The sequence below is a fragment of the Diabrotica undecimpunctata genome, unplaced genomic scaffold (assembly GCF_040954645.1).
Source record: "Diabrotica undecimpunctata isolate CICGRU unplaced genomic scaffold, icDiaUnde3 ctg00000601.1, whole genome shotgun sequence".
In the NCBI taxonomy this organism is placed as follows: domain Eukaryota; kingdom Metazoa; phylum Arthropoda; class Insecta; order Coleoptera; family Chrysomelidae; genus Diabrotica; species Diabrotica undecimpunctata.
The window spans coordinates 643325-657822 of NW_027311909.1; positions in this window are offsets into that span (position 1 = coordinate 643325).

Sequence of the window (14498 nt, forward strand, 5' to 3'; positions counted from 1 at the left end):
TAGGTATTTAGAAATAAATTTTACCGGATAATACATACATTCGATAATATTTGAAAAAAGTGATTTTAAATTAAAATAATGTTACTTCCATAATAAATAAATGGTTTTTTACAGATGGCCGGAAATATTTGTTGTTATTACAAATGTGGTTTATCACCATACAAAATTCATGGATTAAGAATGTTCGGATTTCCGACAAAAATCCTTCGCCTTGTCAAAGATGGATATTACACTCTGGTTAGTAAATAGAAACTTTTTTTATATTCTTTTATTTTACACCGTTTCCGTTACATAATTAAATTGAAAAAATGTTTATTTTTTTTTTCATTCATCATTTTTTATTATCGCCAGGGTGCACTCGTCATATTCGAGATGCATTAATTTGAATTTTACGTTTTCGTTGGTATTATAATTATGATATAATAAACTTCGGAAAAACAAATTAGTGAGTAAAATCAAGTTAATAAACATAAACAAAGTATTAGATATTTAAATATGTATTTATTTAGCTATCTTTAGTTATTGTATTGAAAAGTAGGAATAAGTTCATCTTTATCGTAGAACTAATTTATACAAAGGTCCATCTGGGAAAAAATTATTGGTTTCACGTAAAAATTTTATACAGATATTTGAAGGTTCTAAAAGATATATGAGGGTTAGTTAATAATAAATCTGTGAAGACATACAGGTGATTTTGGCTATAAACGTTTTTTATCCAGTTTAGAGAAAAATAGTTAAAATAAAAATTGTAGATTCAAAAAGTTCTTCCATTTTGTGAGTTTCTAAATTAAAATATATAAAGAATTCACCAAAATAATTGCAAAAAACCCTTGATTTTGCAGAAATTTATAAATTTTAATAACTTTGTTTTTGCATAATGGTATGTAATGTAACTAATAAAAATAGTGACGATTTGTTTATCGTAGAAAGCGATTATGTAAACAACTTTTTTTTGACCTATCCCAGTTCAAAAAAAAAATATGTTTTACAGAAGCCAAGATATTGCAAATTTTGCAATCGCGCTTCATTTTGAAAAAGTTCAAATCTAAAAAAAAACCGAGCTCAAATGGTTCTCTATTCTACTTTTCCGAAGCGGTATTTTACGAATACCATCATTTTAACGGGTTATAAATTTTTACTTCTTTACCGTATATGCCATATGTAAGTTGGAACGCACAATTCAGATCTTCATTTAGGGCCCCTTCAATTTTCAGCTCTTACTGTTAATAGACAATGGAAATATGATTTTAAGAATAAAATGCTTTGGTTTTAAATATAAAATGCTCTCTTGCCTAGTAATGGTCATAGAAGGTTCTGTTTTTTTTTTAGAAAGTGTGTTTTTCACCAGTTTTTCATAAGCCTCTAAATAAGTTTGTGGCATAAACGATATCAACGTTATTATAAATGTTTATAAACAGAATAAATAACCTATAAACTATTTGCTCTGATTGATATTTAGCGCACTTTATTAGTTATTATAATTTATAAATAACTGCAAAAATAAGGTTTTTTTTGCAACTATTTCGGTTAATAGTTTCATGTATTTTAATTTGGATACTCTCAAAAATTACATAACTTTTTATGATCTACAACTCTAAAAAACTAAAAAAGCTGAAAAAATCTTAAACAGGTATTTAAAGTCTCTAAAAGATATATGAGGGGTAGCTGATGATAATTATGTAAAGACTCCAGCTAATTTTGCTTTGCTTTTTTATTAAACAATCGTAAAAAGTGAAAAAAGTTTATGCGCATAAAACGTTTCTTATTCATGTTAGAGATATATGGTTAAAATAAAAGTTATAGATCATAAAATGTTCTCTAATATTGAGATTTTTATAATTAAAATACATAAAGAATTGACCGAGATAATTTAAAAACCCTTATTTTTAAAGTAAAATTTATAAATGTTAATATAAATATAAATAATATAAATATAAATAACTTTCTTTTTTGCATAACGATATGTAATACAACTATTTAGAATTATGGCAGTTAATGAGTTTTTAAAGTGAGCTAAATATCATATAGAACGACCATACAGTTTATTATGAGTTATTCAATTTGTTTATCCAGGAGACCGATTATTTAAACAACTGTACTTGTCCAAACAGTCACTCTAGGGTTATTTTGTAAATAGATATTGATTTTTATGTCTTCGTTTTAAGTTATTAAAAAAAAACATCAAGGTTATATTAAATTTGTTTTTAAAAATCAGTTTGAAGAATAACAAATTTTTAGCATATAAAAATTTCTAATAACTTTGACTTTTTTATGTCATACGCTTGTATGTAGGCTCAATATAAAGCAAATAAAAAAAACATTTAAACAAAATCCAAAACCTTCTATGACCCAGAGGAAATCAAATAGCATTTTTTTTCTTGCTTAAGAAATTGCAAATATTTTCATTGTTTATTAACATTAAAAACTGAAAATTAAACACATTGTAAAAGAATATCTAAATTTTATAATTCGATTTATAAATGGCATACACAGTGAAGAAGTAAATTAGTTTTGAAACATAAAATAATGGTACTCGTAAAATATCGCCACAGAAAAATGCAAGGGAGATTTGTCCGCTGCAATATCTCAGCTTGTTTCTTGTTATTGATTATGGACATTTCTGTTTTTTTTTAATTGTGCTTTTACACCAGCTTTTTATTGAGCCTACGTACAGCCGTATGACATGAAAAATATCAAAAGTAGTATAAATGTTTAGAAGCTAAAAAGCACTTTTTCAAACTGCATTTTTAATAAAATGTTGAAGTTTATAAATAAAGCTTCAAATAATCGATTCAAAAAACGTCAAATAACTGTCAAAGGTTAAACACCCTTTTTAAAGTTCCTCACGGATTTTAAGTATTTAAACAGTGTTAAACAGATAAAGTAATTCATCGACGAGTTAACAATACGAAGCGAAGTTCTTTAATCACAATGTGATAAGAAAACGAGTATCAAATTTGGTTTTATATTTCAATAGTCGAATTTAATTGCGGCTATATTGGTGTAATTAAAGAAAACCAGTGAAAATCACAAGAAATAGGTGAGATCCTTTTTTTCTTTCTTTCCAGTTTGGGAGAGGGTCCATTAGGTACTCACATTTAGGTATTGTGTTACGGTCTGGGTAACCAGGACTACACATCATGAACAGCAATTAAATATTTACATTTACACAAAACAACTTCAATTCCATCCCAAAATCATATGTCGTTGCCGCAGTCTCTAGACCTCCTTCCCGTTCGTTTTCTAAAAGGGGACAAGTTATTGTCATGCACTCCATTTTGAATACTGTTTTATTTAAATATATTAAAGAAATTGCTGAAATAGTTTATACAAAAAATATTACTTTTACATCTCGCATTTCGAATAATCGAATCTGCATTTTCCTCACTTCTACCGACATCGTTGATCAACTAATACACCGAACGTCATGATTAATTCCACCGTCATCTTTATCTGCAGGCTTCTTTCTGCGACCAAAAGAATCCTTATTTCAAATGTATCTTCTTCCATCCCGCATTCACTAATCGAGCAGTCCCTAAAAAATACGGAACATCAGATGATCAATAGGCATATATTATAAGTTTTACTAGGGTAACATTTGTAATAGCTGACAAGGTGAACTTAGAAATGCAATCTTCTCTGTTAATTAACCATGAAAATACATCCTTTAAAATATTTTTATTCTCTGACAGACTATAGTGTTTTCTTTGTAAGCTTACGGGTCGTACCCTGGAGTCTGATTGCAAAGTCTCCAGTTGACCAGATCACACACTCATTGCAGCTAATGCTCCTTCATCTTCTTCATTTTCAGCTAACTCTAAGGAGTCCTTAATCCTGAATCCTTACCTTCATCCAAAGAATTTCTATTTTCGGAAATTGAGTCCATCTCCGTTAACTACATACCCATCCTGGCTGCCATTATGGATTTATCCATCTCTCGTCGTACTAATTCAAAGCGCATGTTGGCAGTAGGACAAAAAAGGGGACACTTCAATGACAGTTCTCCTGATACTCCTACCATTCTATCTTCATCCGGTATTCTTGCTCTATTAAGTTCTTTTCCTCCTTCAACATTTTCGATGCCACCCAAACCAGCCAAAAAATGTCCAAATCTAATCTTTGATTGGATTACTCGATGAAACCTTATTATATTTCCGCTATAGAAATGATTTACAAAGATAATCCGACCAATTTTACACTCAATTCCACGCAACTTATTACATTTCTTGAGAACTCTTTTGTATGTATCACCCCACTACAAGAAGCTTAAAAATCCTCCAACATAGATGGTATTCAAAAGGACTTATTGCAGCTCTACATAGGTACAAGGAAAGGGTCACTAAAAAACCGTATCACTAAAATCTTAAAAAAGTTAAAAGAACAGCCTACCTCCGACTTACAAGAGTATATATAAGTGCATCCTCTGATAAATCTTCTGATATCAAATCTTATCACAGCATACATGATAAATAGAATTTCTCTCTTTCTCTCGCATTTATTCATTTTTTCTGCTCTCTGTATATTTTTACTTCATCTTTTGCCAAATTTAGACACGATTTTATTTAATTAAGTAAGAAAACTTTATGTACTTCAAATACTAGCCTAAGTCCAGTTTGGAAAAAAAAATGTTAATAAAAAAAAGAGACAGCCAAGATTCTGGCAGAAAATTTAAAATAAAAGTTTTGCAACAAATCTGGACCTAACCATATATACTCTTTTCTTCCTTCGCCCTTTTATTATTCATCCTCAGTTTCACAAGATACCAATTATCCGAACTCTCGTATAAACTATTTCGAACTAAAAGCTGCACTCAAATTCTATAAAAACACAAAAATTAGGGTTTTCTAGAATTATATTGAAAAATTTCTCGAAAATTCCTTAGGCACCACCGACCCTCTAAAGTCGAAATGAAGCCAGTAAATTTACCAATGACATACCGCTGACAATCGTTAATCAAAGATCTTGCCCTAATTTATACTAAGATAAAAAAAAGATCATTACAAAAAAAAATTTGTTCAAATCCTTTATAAAAGGTACATAAATTAAAAAACCCAAACGGGCTATGTCATGAAGACAAATCGTTTTCGGAATCTTTATTCCATCATCAGTGTCTAGGTGTACATTTTTTGAGCCACTAAATATCTGGGTAAAAACCCGTTAAAAGTTATATGTTACAATTTAGTTTACTTTACTTAGTCTTATATATTAGGATGTTAAAGTTACCAGTGGATATGATAACTCCACTCCCATTTATAAAAAAAACTGTTTCACAAATCCAAGGCAATAAAACTAACCTTCATCCTATGAATTTAGTCATCCTTCATTCCTATATCCTAACTATTTCTCCTATCATCTTCAACAACACAGTTATCTCTGACAGTCAATTCATTTCCGCCACACTCGCTAATAGGGTTGAAGACAGGTTCAATCAAAGTAATATGGCTTTTACTCCCAGTTCTTTACGCGCTCAATCTTTCTCCACCATCTCGTCAACTCCACACGATGTCAAGTTTATGAACGCCTTGTTTACCCTAAATAAACTAAAATTTACCTTGTTTTCATGTACAAAATCTGCTGATGATCCCGATGATATCCCTTATATATTTTTAAAAAATCTCTGTAATACATCTCTCTCCAAACTTCTCGAAATTTATAACCTTATCTAGAACACACAAAAATTCCCAGATGTTTGGCGCAATTCTGTAATCATTCCAATTAAAAAACCTGACCAGCCCTCTATAACTCCAATATCTTTCGTCTGGTTTCTCTTACTTGTATTACCTGCAAACTTCTTGAAACAATGATCAATGAAATACTCACGTGGTTCGTTAAACAGTATAATATTATTCCCGACGCTCAATCCGGCTTCCGACGTAATCGGTCTACTATTGATAACTTTTTATTTTTCAAACACACATTTCTTAAGCAATCTATAATCAACAAGATGTCGTAGCAACTATATTTAACGTTGAATGGGCATTTTATTCAATCTCCAGAAAAGCAATCATTGACAAAATCTTCCACTGTAATTTAAATGGTAATATTTTCTCATTTGTAAAAAAATATCCAATTGAAAGAATCTTTAAAGTCCTTGCCAAGGGTAAACTTTTTCGATCTCTTTCTCAAAATTAAGGTGTCCCTTTAGAATCTGCATTAAGTTTAATTTTATTCATTCTTGCCATCAACGAAATTTGCCTCCCATCAAATATGTTCAATACGCTGATGACCTAATCATTTACTGCCATCTTAAATCTGTCCCATCTTCAGATAAACTTATACAAAGTGTAATAAATCTACTTCAAGATAGATCTAACGAACTAGGATTATCACTCTCTGAGAGCAAAACCAAATTAATAAAAGTTTCCATAGGGATTTCCACTCCCTTACCCCAAATTTTATTTAACAATTCTCTACTTTCTGGTGTTAATTATTGTAAAATTCTCGGTTTTATGTTTGACTCCAGATTAAATTGAAAAAATCAAATCTCTGAACATAAAATCAATTGTTTTAAAAGGTTGAACATTTTTAAAACCCTCAGTCATCTTCAATGGGGTACCAATAAAACTACTTCTAGGTCTGAGCGCTTTTCGCTTTAGTCCTATTGAGAGTATACACCGTGAATCTAATGAACTTTCTCCTACCCTAAGACGATAATCACTTCTACTTTCGTATGCTGTATCAACATCTGCAAATCCATTTAATCCCTTTCATTCCCTAATTGCCACAATGCCGTCTTCTTCCACTAACAATAACCAACACCTTATCATAAAACCTATACCTCAATTAATTTGTCCACTACTTAAAAATATTGACCTTTTTCTGACTAGTTCATTTCCTCTACCTTTACTTCCCCTCTGGTCTAAAGATCTCCCTTCAATATATACCTCACTCACTATTTTTAACAAACTTGAATCTTCTAACCCTCTTATAAAGAAAGCATTTTTAGAATTTAATTCTCTATACAGATGCTTCTAAAACTACCACTGGTATTGATTGTGCAGTAACCACTAAACATGAACTTGTAAGATCATCTCGGTTACCCTTAATATGCAACGTTTGCACAGGTGAACTATATAGTATTGTGGGCTTTTAAATGCATCTCACATCAAAACAGACATATTGTAATTTGTTTAGATTAACTTTCATATATCCATTTAGTCAATACAATTTTCACTGAGCACCTATTAGTTCAAAACATTCATGACATATACCAAAATCTCTCTGCTTACGATGTAACAGTCTCTCTCATATGGCTGCCTTCTCACACCGGAATTACTGGTAATAAAACAGCAGATCATTTTGCCAAAGAAGCTACCAACCATGGGGTGACTGAAGTCACTCCAATTCAACTAGCTAACGAATCTCGAAATTCGTTTTTAAAAAGTCGGTAGAGGATACTTGACAAAACTTAGAGCAAAAGAGCAAAACAACTTTTCATAAACTTCAATCTTTTATTGGTCATCTCTCCCTAGACTTCATAACTAGAAGAGAAGCATCGACTATTACAAGACTACGAATCAACCATACCAAACTTACCAACTGCAAACAATTCACCAACCTGTATAAAGTACTTGACTTGAAACCTACTCTAAGGAACTAGAGAATTGTCTACCTCTACCTCAACTGTAAATTGTATATGTTGATTAAGATACTTGAAAATGTTGACTATTTCAATAATTTTGTGTTTAGGAAGTACCAAAACTAAATCATCTACATATCTTTAAAAAAAGGAATGAAAAAAGTGCAATTGTTGATACAATCACTTATAACATCATCTATGACATAGCTACTTAGAATAGGTGAAAGACTAAATTCCATAGGACTACCAAAAATTTGTTTTTGGTAGTCCTATGGGATCTTTTTTTTTCCTATCTAAAAATTTCTGTTTTCTTACTCTTATACATATATATATATATATATATATATATATATATATATATATATATATATATATATATATATATATATATATATATATATATATATATATATATATATATATATATATATATATATATCTACGGCATTAAGTGAACTCCGCCCATGTTAAAATTCAGGTTCAATTGAGCTCCGTGGTCAAGTGGATACCGATATACGGAGCTCACTTGACAATTCCGTAATATTGGTTCAGTCGATTCATCAACATGTAGAGTTTAATAATTTATAAAAATTTTTTGGAGCCCGTAAATACCCCTGTATCATAAATGTATATCGCTTAGTTCACGTGTATATATTATAGGGGTCGTAGATCTTCTTCATTGTATATTTGAACCATACGTTTATCGGTTTAAGTAAGCTCTGAGAGTTTGGCAACTGTGCGATTATACCGTATATTTTCAACATATACCCTTAACGGTTTATATGGGCTCCTTATTTTTATCTACTGTTTGTATACAGTGGAATGTCATACGCATTACACTGTGTAACAAAGGATATCATATTACCTGGTATAACTAAGTACTAAAATGTAACTGGTTCTTTAAAAAACAGGTATGTAGATACAAAAGGATTTTGAGCTTATTATTGAATGGAATGTTCGCTTGCATAGAAAATTTTATTTTTTCTGTATTTTTAAAGATGTTGTTTTTTATTTAATATAATTTTATTAGTTCAATGCTGAACTTGATGTTTTTTTAATTACAGAAATTTCGTAATATATTTTGTTTACGTGAGTATGTCTTTGTACATTTTATGTAAGCATCTGATTAATAAAAACTACTTTTATTTTATCCAATCTTCTGTGATATATTGTATAAAGCTTTTTTAATATTTTAGTTCTGGTCTTATTTGTGTACTACATATGATATCTCGATAAAAGGCTATCTCAAAATAAATATGGTTAAGTGCTACAATAGATATTTTTGTGTTAAAATGGGTAGTAGTGTGCACAAAAAGAAAGAATGGTTAATTTGTCTAACAAGGTATATTCGGCAGCAGAAGCATATAGTACAAGCATCTATGTTTTAAGGGCGGAAGGACGTGCGCCTCATTTTTAGCTGACAAACTTGCGAAGAATATTATTTCTGGTCCTCAATTTACCTTTTAGTTTTAAACAATAATCTGTGACTGACCCGGTGTGATACAAACTATTTTCAAGGAATTTATAGGAAGTCTACAGTTCAATGATTTTATGACAAGATTGGATGTTCAGTTTTGTGAAAACGTCTATGTTGAGGAAATTGAAGGAACACCCACGAGTTTTTCAGGGGTTTTGGCTGAAAATTGATTCATAGTTTATTTGTATTGTGCAATATTAGGTGTCTTGTCTATATAATAGAAGTCCTAGTATCTACCGGTATGGATCGTTTGTTTGTGTAAATGTTATACAGTGTAGGTGCCTTTATGCTACCCCAAGCGAGACCGTTCTTCATCTGCTATTCTTACCAGTGAGTGATACAAAAAATATTCTCTTATGTTGGCATACGCAGACAATGTAAGTGAGCTTGTTATCTAAGGGGATATCATATAGTTTTTGGAGAAATATTCTGTAATTTAAGGTATCGTAAGCGGCATTTAGATTGAAAAATACCACCCCTGATACCGGATATTTTTCGTACCCGGTATTTTTTTTGCCAGGTTTAAGCAAGGTAACAACTTTGGCTTGTCTCTAAATTTTGGGTATCTCCATAATTTGAATACAGTTGTTCATCATCCGGATAAGCCATTGTAGAGTGTTTTTGGTCCAGGTTTCGTAATAAGCTTTGTGCTCGAATCCTCAATGTCGGTAGTTGTATTATTTTTCATTAAATATGTAGATGGTTATATCAACATCGTTAAAAGGTTCTCTCGGCTGACTGGTTTTGTCCTTTAGTAGGAAAAGACATGTTTATGCTTTTATTTTTTTAAATCTATTCTATTTTCTTTTTAGAGTTTCATCTTTTTTGGACGACCTGTGTTCTTTTTTTAATTGGGCACTTGTCCAAAGCTATGACAAATACTCTGTCCTCTACTATTCTACATTAATATGACTGATTCATTATTTTCTCTAAACACTCTGTCCTCTGCTATTCTACATTAATATGACTGATTTATTTTATCTTTCTTGCAGCAATTTTAATGTTTATCCTGTGTCTTCTTCTTCTTCTTCTTCTTTTTATATAGACATGACTGTCATTTTTCAATGTGCATCCAGTAAGTTGCCGTTCCATCGTTTTCGTGATCTTCCTACTGATCGTCTTCCTACGGGTTAACCGTCTCTTGCCGTCTTTACTACTCTATTTGTTGTCATTCGGCTTATATGATCGTTCCATTCTACTCTTCTATTTCTTAACCAGTTCTTGATGTTCTCCACCTTGCATCTACGTCATATATCTGTACTTCTAGCTCTATCCCATAGTGTCTTACCATCAATTTTTCTAAGTGTTTTCATCTCTGATGTTTCTAATATCCTTTTTGTCCTCTCTGTGTCAGGTCTTGTTTCTGCCGCGTATGTCATTGGTCTGATGACTGTTTTGTAAATTCTGCCTTTCGTTTCTTTCCCGATAGTTTTATTGCTTCATTAGTTTCGAGCTTTCCGTAGCTAGATAATGTGATGGCTAGATATTTAAACTCCATCACTTGTTCTATTATCTGACCTTTCAGCTCCAATTAACATCTTAGTAAATTTGCTGTTGTAACCATGAATTTTGTCTCTTTTAGGGAAATTAACATGTTAAATTTTCTGGCAGTTATATGAAATTGGTGCAGCATACGTTGTAAATCATCTTCATTTTGAAAGAGTAGTATTGCGTCGTTTGCACAGCAGATTATTTTAATTTGTTTTTCTTCCATTTGGTATCTTTTTTTAGTTCTTACTTTTTTATTATTTCATCCATAATCAGGTTGAACAATAGAGGACTCAGGAAACTCAGGAAATATCCCTGTCTTATCCCATTATCAGCTTTATTAGGGTCGGTTGGTTCTTCTGCTTTTACTTTTATTGTGTTATTTTGGTATATATTTTCGGTCGTTTTGATTTTTCCTAGAGGTATCTCTCTTGCGTACAATAAGTGGATAACGTTTTTAATTTGTGTTTCTTCTGCATATAATTATTTCTTCTGTGTATTAAAAGTTAAATTTTTGGAGCTTTTGGAAGTTTCTGATTTTATTATTGAATGCGACGATTTTCAAAGTGATGATATCTCGATCTGTGAAGCAATCGGTTTGAAAACTTTATTAAATGATTATTCTTTTAACATACTTTTAAATATTTTTAAGAAAGTGTTTACCCAAACCGATTTGATATTCAATGTTGTTCAAAATCAGTTAAGCAAAATCTCAGAAATTTTCGTAATGATAGTAATTTCCAGTATATACGCAGTGAAGTTTTGGACTCGCTTGATATTTCCGAACCCCCAAAAAAAAGACAAAGGCATGACAAAGAAACAGATATCGAAAAACGAGTATATTTTGAAATTTTGGATACTATTATTATGCAAATAGATACTCGTTTTTCGAATTTTGAAGATTTGCAAATTTTTGACCTCTTTGGTTGACAAAAGCAACAAAAATGGGCCAATGGTTCAGAGCTGCTCGAAAATCTTGATGGAATGAAAATATAAGAAATACAATGGAATTAACATACACTATATATGCTATAATAACTAGAAAACTTATATGATACGGATATAAACAGAAAAAGTTTAATGAAACAATAAACTACCTAATATGTGTTATGAGTGAGAACGATATGAATAAATAAAATGACGAAAGCCATAGCAAAAAGAGTAGTGAATAAAAAATGAAGAAGTACCTTGTGGATAACATGTGCTTAGATAGGAACGAATGGAAATGAAGATTCAGAAGACGACAAAGAAATAGGGAAAGAAAAAGTACTTTTACTTGCTGTTGAATTATTTCATATTATGTCGCGATTTGAACCTTAGTTTCACCTTTATAACATTGTGTATTATAAAAGTATTCTATTTCTTTTTATCGTAGTAAGTCATTACTCAGACAAAATATTTCGGTGTCTTATGGTAACTTGATTCTGTAATAAAATTCATGGCAGACGACAAGCAGTTTCATAACCACTAAACATATCTATTTCTTTATTGTTTCCGTATATATTATGTTTTACAGTTATGATATTATGTTCGGTCTAATTGTTTTAAAAATTTTGTCGCTTGTATAAGCTTTAACTGTAATAATAATTTTATAGACGTTAATCATTTAGAAGTAAATGTATATATAATTTTTTTTCTGTCACTTGGTTAAATATAGTTCTTATTATATTATATATATATATATATATATATATATATATATATATATATATATATATATATATATATATATATATATATGTGCAGAAAATAACACTTATTTCAGTTCGTACGATTTGCGGTAATTTATTTAATGTTAATTCTAGAATTTCACGTTTATACTCAGTTTCTGTTGTTCCGCTTATTTATCTGAGAGATGTTACTTTTTTTTCTTGTTAATATTTCTCTTTATAAGCAATTTTACTTGTTCATTGGCGGAATAATACCTCTATGGAAGGTTATCTCTTCATCTTTTGCGCGATCGTCCGATACTTCTTCTGCCGATTCGTGACTTATCTCTTGCAATTTTGACGTCACGGGTCTCCTCCATTCTGCTTATGTGATTATTCCATTCTTTTTTTTCTATTTTGTGTCAATTCATTTATACACTTTACGTTACATTTTCTTCTAATGTCTTCACTTCTCTTTTGATTTCTTAGCGTATTTCCTATAATTGTTCTCAGTACTCTCATCTCTGTCTTTTCCATTATTCTTTGCGTTGTGGCTGTGTCGGGTCTTGTTTCTGAGGCATATGTCATTATATGTCTTACGCTGGCTTTATAAATTGATATCATCTCAGTGTTAATGTGTCTGTTTAGCCATATAGTGTTATTAAGGCATCCTGCCAGTCTATTTGCTTTTAGTACTTGATCTCTCACTTCTTTGTCCAGGTCTCCGTAGCTAGACAGTGTAATTCCCAGGTATTTTATTTCCATTATTTGTGCAATACTGCCGCGTCCATTATTCTTTGCGTTGTGGCTGTGTCGGGTCTTGTTTCTGCTAATGCCACCAATTTCTACTTTACATCTGTGGTCCTTTGCTGACTACTACTGTTTTAGTTTTCTGAGATGAGATTATCATATTAAGATTTTTTTGCTCTTATGTTAAATTTGTGGACCAGTCTTTGCAAACTATCTTCATCTTGGGCTATTAATATTGCGTCATCTGCGTAACGGAGTATTTTAATTTCTTGGTTTCCCATTCTGTATTCTCTTCGTTTGTTAACGCTTTTGATGATTTGATCCATGATCAAATTGAAGAGCATGGGGCTAAATCTCAACGAATCCCCTTGTCTTATTTTGCTGCCTATTTCTATAGATTCTGTAAGTTGTCCCTCTATTCTGACTTCAATTTTGTTGTTTTGGTCGATGTTTTCGATAGTTTTTATAATATTTAGGGGAGCTTCTCTATTATACAGAAGATGGATTACATCTTTCAGTCATACTCTGTCTAACGCTTTCTTTAGGTCAATCAGACACAGGAATGCTGGTCTATTATACTTCAGTGATTTTTCAGTAATTTGCTTTATCACGAATTTTGCATCTGTACACGATCTACCACTAAAAAAACCCGGTTGTTCATCTGCTAAACTTATATTGTGATTAATTAGCACTTGTAAAATTTTAGTTGTAAGTTTTAGCGTAGTATTTAACAAGTTTATACCTCTGTAGTTTTTTGTCTGTTTTTATCTCCTTTTTTAAATACTAGAGTTAGTTCGCTCCTTCTCCATTCTTCCGGCATTTTATTGTGTTTTAGAATTTTATTAATTAATGTTGTTAATTTTTCATTCATTTGTCATTGCTGCTCCACAATATTTCAGTATTCGTTTGGTATCCCGTCTTTACCTGCTGCTTTTCTGTTCCTCAGGTTTTCAAGTATTTTCCGAACTTCCTGTACATTTATATTAAGTTCTTTATATGTTGTAATTTCTGATGTTTCCGGTTCTAGCGTCGTTTGTTTTTCTTCTGTATATAGCTTTTTTAGGTAGTCAATCCACGTATCATTTTCTATGTATTTTAGTTCTATTAGTTACTTTACCTCCGTTCTTTGACGTCTGATGAAGCGCTATATTTCCTTTTGCAGACGAGAAAAATTATGTTCCATTTCTTTCGAAAAACGTTCCCAGTGACCATTTTTTATTTTTCTTATAAGTGCATGTGTTTCGTTTCTAATTGTCTTGTAATTATGTTATGCCTCTTGTGTTTTGGTTGACATGTATTTCAGGTAAGCTTTTTTGTTTTCTTTACATTTTTCCTTCACTTTATTTATATTTCTTTTACCAAGAACTTTCTTGGCCGAGGCTAAGATATTAGACTTAACTTTTGCCCAGCTTTCTTCGACTCCATCACTTTCTGTGATATATATTTTTCTGTTTTTTTCGGTTCTTCTTTTCTGGAATAGGTATCTTGTGGAGTCATCCTGTAAGCTTTCGACTTTTATCTTTGTGGTGTATTTCGGTGTTTTGTTATCACATAT